The sequence below is a fragment of the Equus przewalskii genome, chromosome 1, assembly GCF_037783145.1.
Source record: "Equus przewalskii isolate Varuska chromosome 1, EquPr2, whole genome shotgun sequence".
In the NCBI taxonomy this organism is placed as follows: Eukaryota; Metazoa; Chordata; class Mammalia; order Perissodactyla; family Equidae; genus Equus; species Equus przewalskii.
The window spans coordinates 141,868,091-141,874,713 of record NC_091831.1 but is presented as its reverse complement, the minus strand read 5'-3'; positions in this window follow the sequence as shown (position 1 = coordinate 141,874,713).

Here is a 6,623-nt window from a genome sequence, read left to right as displayed (position 1 = left end):
TTTACCTGCAATAAGGCCAAACCCAGACTGTTCCCTTTTTATCTGAATCTGCTGACAAGGCCAGACATAGACCCTCCACCTTTGTTCTTTGTCTCATGAATGATTAGCTGAGATTAGAATTGTTGGTCTCCCTGAAACTAGCTAGACACAGAAATAAACATTTCCTATTCCACTGAAACTTCCTTCGATTGAAAAACAATCCCAACTGCATATTATCCCACCTGTAGTTTGTCTACCCTCCCTATACAAATCTAAGGCAAAACCACCCTGCTAAGACACACTATAGTAGGCTGAATAATGGCCCCTAAGAGATATCCAGGTGCTAATCCCTGGAATCTAAGAATCTTATCTTATATGGAAAAAGGGCTTTTGCAGATGTGATTAAGGAGCTTGAGACGGGGCAATTATCCTGGATTATCTGGGTAGACTCTAAATATAATCACAAGTATCCTTGGAAGAGGGAAGCAGAAGGAGAAGACTACAGACAGGAGAAAAGGCGGCCATGCGATGGAAGCAGAGAGAAGCAGAGTCAGAAAGAAGATGCTACAACACTGGTTTTGAAGATAGAGGAAGGGACCAGGAGCCAAGGAATTCATCTCTAGTTGTGGGAAAAAAACAAGGAAACAGATTCTGTTCTAGAGTGTCCAGAGGCAGTGAAGCCCTGCTGACACCTCACTTTTAGCCACTTAAGACTCATTCCAGACTCCTGGCCTCCAGAACTATAAGAGGATAAACTGTTGTTTTAAGTCATTAATGTTGTGGTAATTTGTTACAGCACCCATAGGGAACTAACACACACTCCAACCTTCAGAGCCAGAGTGCTTTCCCTATTGCAATAGCTTGAATAAAGTCTATCTCCTTACTGAATTGGTTTTTGTCTTTGACAGTGCTAACCATATGAAGAGTGGGTAGCAGAGCAGTCCAGGCAGAGTGAACAACATGGACAAAGTTCCTCAAGCGAAAAAGAACTTGGTGTGTTCTAGAACCTAGGAGATGATATGATTCAAGATGACGTTGAACAATGATAAGAGCCTGCTCATACAGGGCCTTGGGCCATGGGAGGGAATTTGGATTTTATTATCTTTGTGATGGGAAACCCTTAGGAGATTTTGAGCTATAAAGAGAGGAAGTAGGGAGATTAGTTAGTACTCCTGTAAGAGATGACAGTGTCCCCAGAATGCGGGGAGAATTTAGATATAGGACGGGATGAACCAGATTCTATCTCTGTACGGGTTGTAATATGAAACAGAGGACAGTCACATTAGGATAATTTGAGGAGAGTTTACTAAAGGAGCTATTTATAGAGGTGTGGGCAAAATAAAGGGAAACCAAAACCACAAAGGAGAGTGCAGTACCCTGAAACCAATAACGGTGCCAAGTTACTTCCTTCCCCAGGCCTGAGGGGAAAGGAGGAGAAACTAGTTTCAGAGCCTGGAAAAAAGGCCGATCTTGACGTAGAGCAGTGGCTTTTAGTGGAGGTACATAGTCAGCTAGAGGGGCCCCTGACCTTACCCTCCCCTCTCCCTCTGACCTCCTGCTGGGGCTGTCCATTGTCCAAACCCAAATGCAAGCCAGAGGACAAGAGAGCTCATCAGTGAGGTCCATACAGGTCAGCCTACTGGGGCAGACAACATGGCAAAGAGGGATGGAAAGTGGGTCTGGAGGGAAAAAAGAAAGATTTGTAGTAGAGACGTTCGAATTAGTCCAATTTATTAAAAGTAAACATAGAGACTTGACTTTTCTACATTATTTCCTGAATACTCAATTTCACTAGCCAAGGCCTATAGGCACAAAAAGAATGGCCTTTCACCCTCCTGACTTTTCTCTGAACATTTACAACTGCTCTTTTGTGCTAAAGGTAATCAGGGAAGACAGTGATTAAAACACTTATGAGGACTATTAATGCTATCTTCAAAGTTCAATAAAAACCCTCTTTTGGTAAAATTGTAAAATTTGAGGAAACGTTGCTACATGAAAACTGGGTAATATCCACTTGATACTGAAGAGAATCGGGTTCATGCAGGCTAGTACAACAAGGTTGCTTCAGAGGGGCAGAATATTGAATCACAATCACCTGAAACCACAGCGAGCCTAATTCACACATCTCTCTGCATGGATACCCATATTTTACCATTGTTTCGCTTTTCCCTTTTTTTGTTATTACTCGGGAAGATAATTCCATTTGCATTGCACATTTCCCCACAGAAACTTTGAATCCTATGAATATAAAAACCATGGACTTGGCCCAATTTTATTTTAATCAGTTTTTCTGTTTCCTAATTCAGGATTAACTTCCCAGGATATATGCAGAGATTTAGTAGCAAAAGTGACAGTGTGCACATTAAAATATGGAGAGTTTCAGCAGCAATTTGAGTTATGGTAATTACTGGGTTTGTTTACACAGACAGAGATGAAAAGCATAACCTTTTTGTTCCTGTCTTTTTTTTTTTTTTAATTTGGAAAAACTGTGTGCTACCAACAGAAAAAGTCATACAACAGTTGTTAATGTCATGGAGGAAATCAGGTGCAACCAATGAGACTGAGAAATAAAGAGATCAAAGCTGTCTGAGGTAGTGTCTTAACTAGGCATTCTTTCTCCCGGAGCCACCCCCGATGGTATAGAAAGGCTCTCATGCTCACATTCTGCTCAGAATGACTGCCCCAACGTTCGCCTGCACCCAAATCAACTACCCAGTGAGCGTCCACTCACATACCAATTACAGTGTGGCTCCAACACTGGCTTCTGCTGCCGCAATCATTCTCCCTACCTGCTTCCTGGCTCCATTTGCTCATCCAGGAAGTGAGCCTGACTGAGACAGGGCCCATATCGGGGAAGAAGAGCAGAAGGAGGCAGATGGTCCCTGGTAACTGGGAGCCATGGGAGAGGCACCAGTGCTGTCAGGGAAGGCGAGAAAATAAGCCTATCCATGGGAACATTCAGGAACAGACCAGGCCTGCTTTTGTAAGGTTTGTTGGTCCCAGATCTAGAAGCTTCCCCAAGAAATGCATGGTTTTGTGACTACAAGGTTTTTCCTCTTAAAGGCAGCAGGCAGACAAAACTTCATGTATCTTAGAATGGTTGAAAAGGAGTAAAAGCACCCAAATGACTAATGCATGATCTCAATATCTTCTTCTACCTCTTTGACCCCATTTCCACACCAAATTGACTTTATGGACCGTCAACCCAGCTCAAAGGGAGGTCCTATTAATTGCTTAAAATATCTATTCTAGGTGTTTATGCTGGACATAGCAATAGCCCCCAAAGACATCCACACCTTATCCCTGGGACCTGTGACTACATTACCTTATATAGCAAAAGGGATTTCGCAGAGGTGATTAAGATTCCTGACCTTGAGACAGAGAGATTATCCTGGATTATCTGGGTGGGACCAATCTAATCACAGGAATCACAGAGAACCCTTCCCAGCTGTGATCAGAGACCCAGAGAGACAGCAGCCTAAGGACTCAACCTGCTGTTGCTATCTTTGAAGATGGAGGATGGAGTCACAAGGCAGGGAATGTGGTCAGCCTCTAGAGGCTGCAAAAGGCAAGGAACCGAGTTCTCTCTTAGAGCCTCTAGAAAGGATTGTAGCCTTGCCAACATCTTGATTTTAGCTCAGTGAGACCTGTGTCATGCTTCTGACCTAAAGAACTGTAAAATAATAAATTCGTATTGTTTTAGCACTAAGGTAATTTGCTGTGGTCATTCGTTACAGCAGCAATAGAAAACTTATAGTCTTCATCACCTCAAGCTTGGATTAGCACAATAAAAAGTTTCTAATTTCTCCAGCCTGTCCAGTCTCTGGGTCACCTTAGAAACTCTTATTCCACCAAACTCTTGTCAACTGTCTCTCTACTCATTTGACTCCCCTATTCAAGGGCCTGCAAACGGCAGTTTTTTCAAACTAAGCTCCTCCGACCATCAGAAAATCTGAGGTGCCTCCTCTGGACTGGCCAAAGGTCAGGCTGGAAAGTTAGTGAATATTGCTGATGACCTGAAAAGATTCCTTGGAGACTGGTCAACAGAATTTTCCAGGTGTTTCATCAACAAACATGTTTAACAATAGGAATACACTGGACGGTTTATGAAGTCTTGCGGTGTTTGCCAGTTACACTGCCCGACTGATAAAAACAGTCGGTGTGCTGGAGTGAAACCAGTTCTGCCACTCTGGTCACAGTGGGTCACACAATCTCTGAAACAGGGATTAGTCAGTGCACATGGTTACACTAAAATAAATTATATGGCTAATTTTCAGTCCAGTCGGATGCTTCTCAAAGATGAAAGAGGGAGACATGATTTGAAAGCGGTCATGTGAGCCAGTAGAGATGGTGGAAGTCAAGAGCTGATTAGTTCTTGAACAGCTTTCCAGTTTAGTCCATATAATCCCCCTCTCTCTAATCCTTTTACTTTTGTATAGTCTTGCAATGAAATCTGTCAAATATATCAAGTTTCTTATTGCTCCAAATTTCACTTATGCTCTGCAGTAAGTTTCAGCCTAACTGTTGGCGGGACCACATTTTGTGACTTGCTTTAATTGTCTCCATTTGGCTTAACCAAGACATAAGCAGATATTGTGAATGCGGCCCCGTCTGCAATTATTCTTAGTAAATTTATATTACGAATGTATTGCTAAGAACAGAGGCCCTGGATGCCTCTATATTTAAGGTAATGGAGTCCAGAGTATAGTGGCTTTGGTAAAGCTGGTAATATTGGTTAAATGTAAAAGAATTCTTTCCAGCTTGTCTTGACGCCAGCAGCTTCTCTAGAAATAAACCCCCTAAAGCAGTGGTCCTTAACCAGTGTGGGCAATAAAAACCACCCTGGAGAGTCCGAGCAGTCAGTTTGAAGGGGGGTTTGGACATGTGCATTTAACCAAGCTTTCTCTGTGATTCTCATGTACTCTGGCTCTGAAGCCATCTGCTTTTATTTTCTTCCTGAAAACTCAATGATTCTTTAAAAAGAAATAACAATGGCCCTTCTCTAGATTGTAATTACAGAAATTTCACCTCCTGGTACTCCTACACACTGGCATAATTCAGTCAGCTTTTCACTATGACTATGTTAGTTAAGAGACTGGATATTCAGTGCATTAGTGAGAACTGTAGTCCTGAGTTTGTATGTTAACTATTCCGATCCCCTTGACCTTCTGTAGTATGATATGGCAGTAATTTGTGAGTTAGTCCAAAGTAGTTTTGTAGCAATAAATGCTTGTTTTGTTGACTGTTTGCTAGCTCCTTACCTGTTTAACTGCTACTCAACTTAGTGTCAATCTCCTGAGCTACCTGTCTGGTTTACGATACACGTGCTGCTCAGAGGAAATTGAAAGGCCACACATATTTCTCGGATCTTTGTGTTATTTCCAAAAGCCTGGGAGGAACATTCTGCGGGTTTCCCAAGTTGTATGCTACTTTAGTGTTTTCAAATTGGCCTACAGATACTCCTGGGGAAACAGAAGACATTTCAGGAGGTATCCTGATGGTATTCTGGACTAAACGACTTTTAAAAAATGAACTTTCAACATGCATATATACTTTTTACTGAAATTGATCTGGCTGTGTGGTAGTCCTCCTTTTCTATCTTTTATTTCAATTGCCCTTTTACAAAAGATGGATATACTTCTCATCCATCCTCAGTCTTATTCTGGTGCTTTGTCCATGGTGTAAAAAACTCTGGGCTTGAAACAAAGGAGAACTTCTCAATTTTTACGTCAGAACTCAAAGTATGGCTTCTGTCTTTCCTTGGCTTACACATATATCCGGTAAAGGTAAACTCTGGCATGATAAATGAGGCAGTTTGGCCCATGCTGGAAGGTTCTGAATTTAGATACAGTACAACCATGCAGTTATGGGGAATTATGATAGTTTTCCATCAATGGTCTCACCTCTTCCATACTTGAATGATTGTCAAAGAATGCACACCCCCTGAGGAAAACCTCAAGAGTTTTGTTCAAACTGACAAAAACTGAGAAAGTTCACCTACTGGAGAACCTCTCCATAGGAAGTCTGGGCAAAAGGACAGCGTTCCCAGATATAAGTTTGAGTTGCAGAAAGAAAAGCAAAGAAAATGACAAAAGTCTGGGTAAACATTTTCAAAAGTGACTGCAAAAAGTAGTGATAATAAAACTGCTTATTGAGATTCAAAGAAAAGATACACTTAAATACCAGACAGTAACTGCGTATATAGCAAAAGGTTCATGGACTTAAAGGATTCTAAGGTCCTACATTATCCAGGAGAAAGACAATAATCTTGTTTTAGATTTTAGATACTGATAAATTCAGCATGCATGTTTCAATTTATCTAAAACAATAGAATCAGAGAGTAAAACTTCTAAGTTAACTGAGGGAAAAGTGAAATAAGATAATTAATTTAAAATAATAAAATTTAAAAGAAGGCAAGAAAAGGTAGAAAGAAATGCAGAACATCTGAAAAGAACCCAAATAAGACAGATTTAAGTCCATCATGGAGCTTATGTGCTAGTGGAGGAAACATAAAACTAACAACTGAAACCAGTAAGTGGTTTCATGCAGCAGTTCGTGCTGTGAAGAAAATCAAGTAGGGTAAAGTATTAGGTGGTGCCCAGGAAAAGAGTGTTTTCAAATAAGGGAAGATTTGAGGGAAAGAG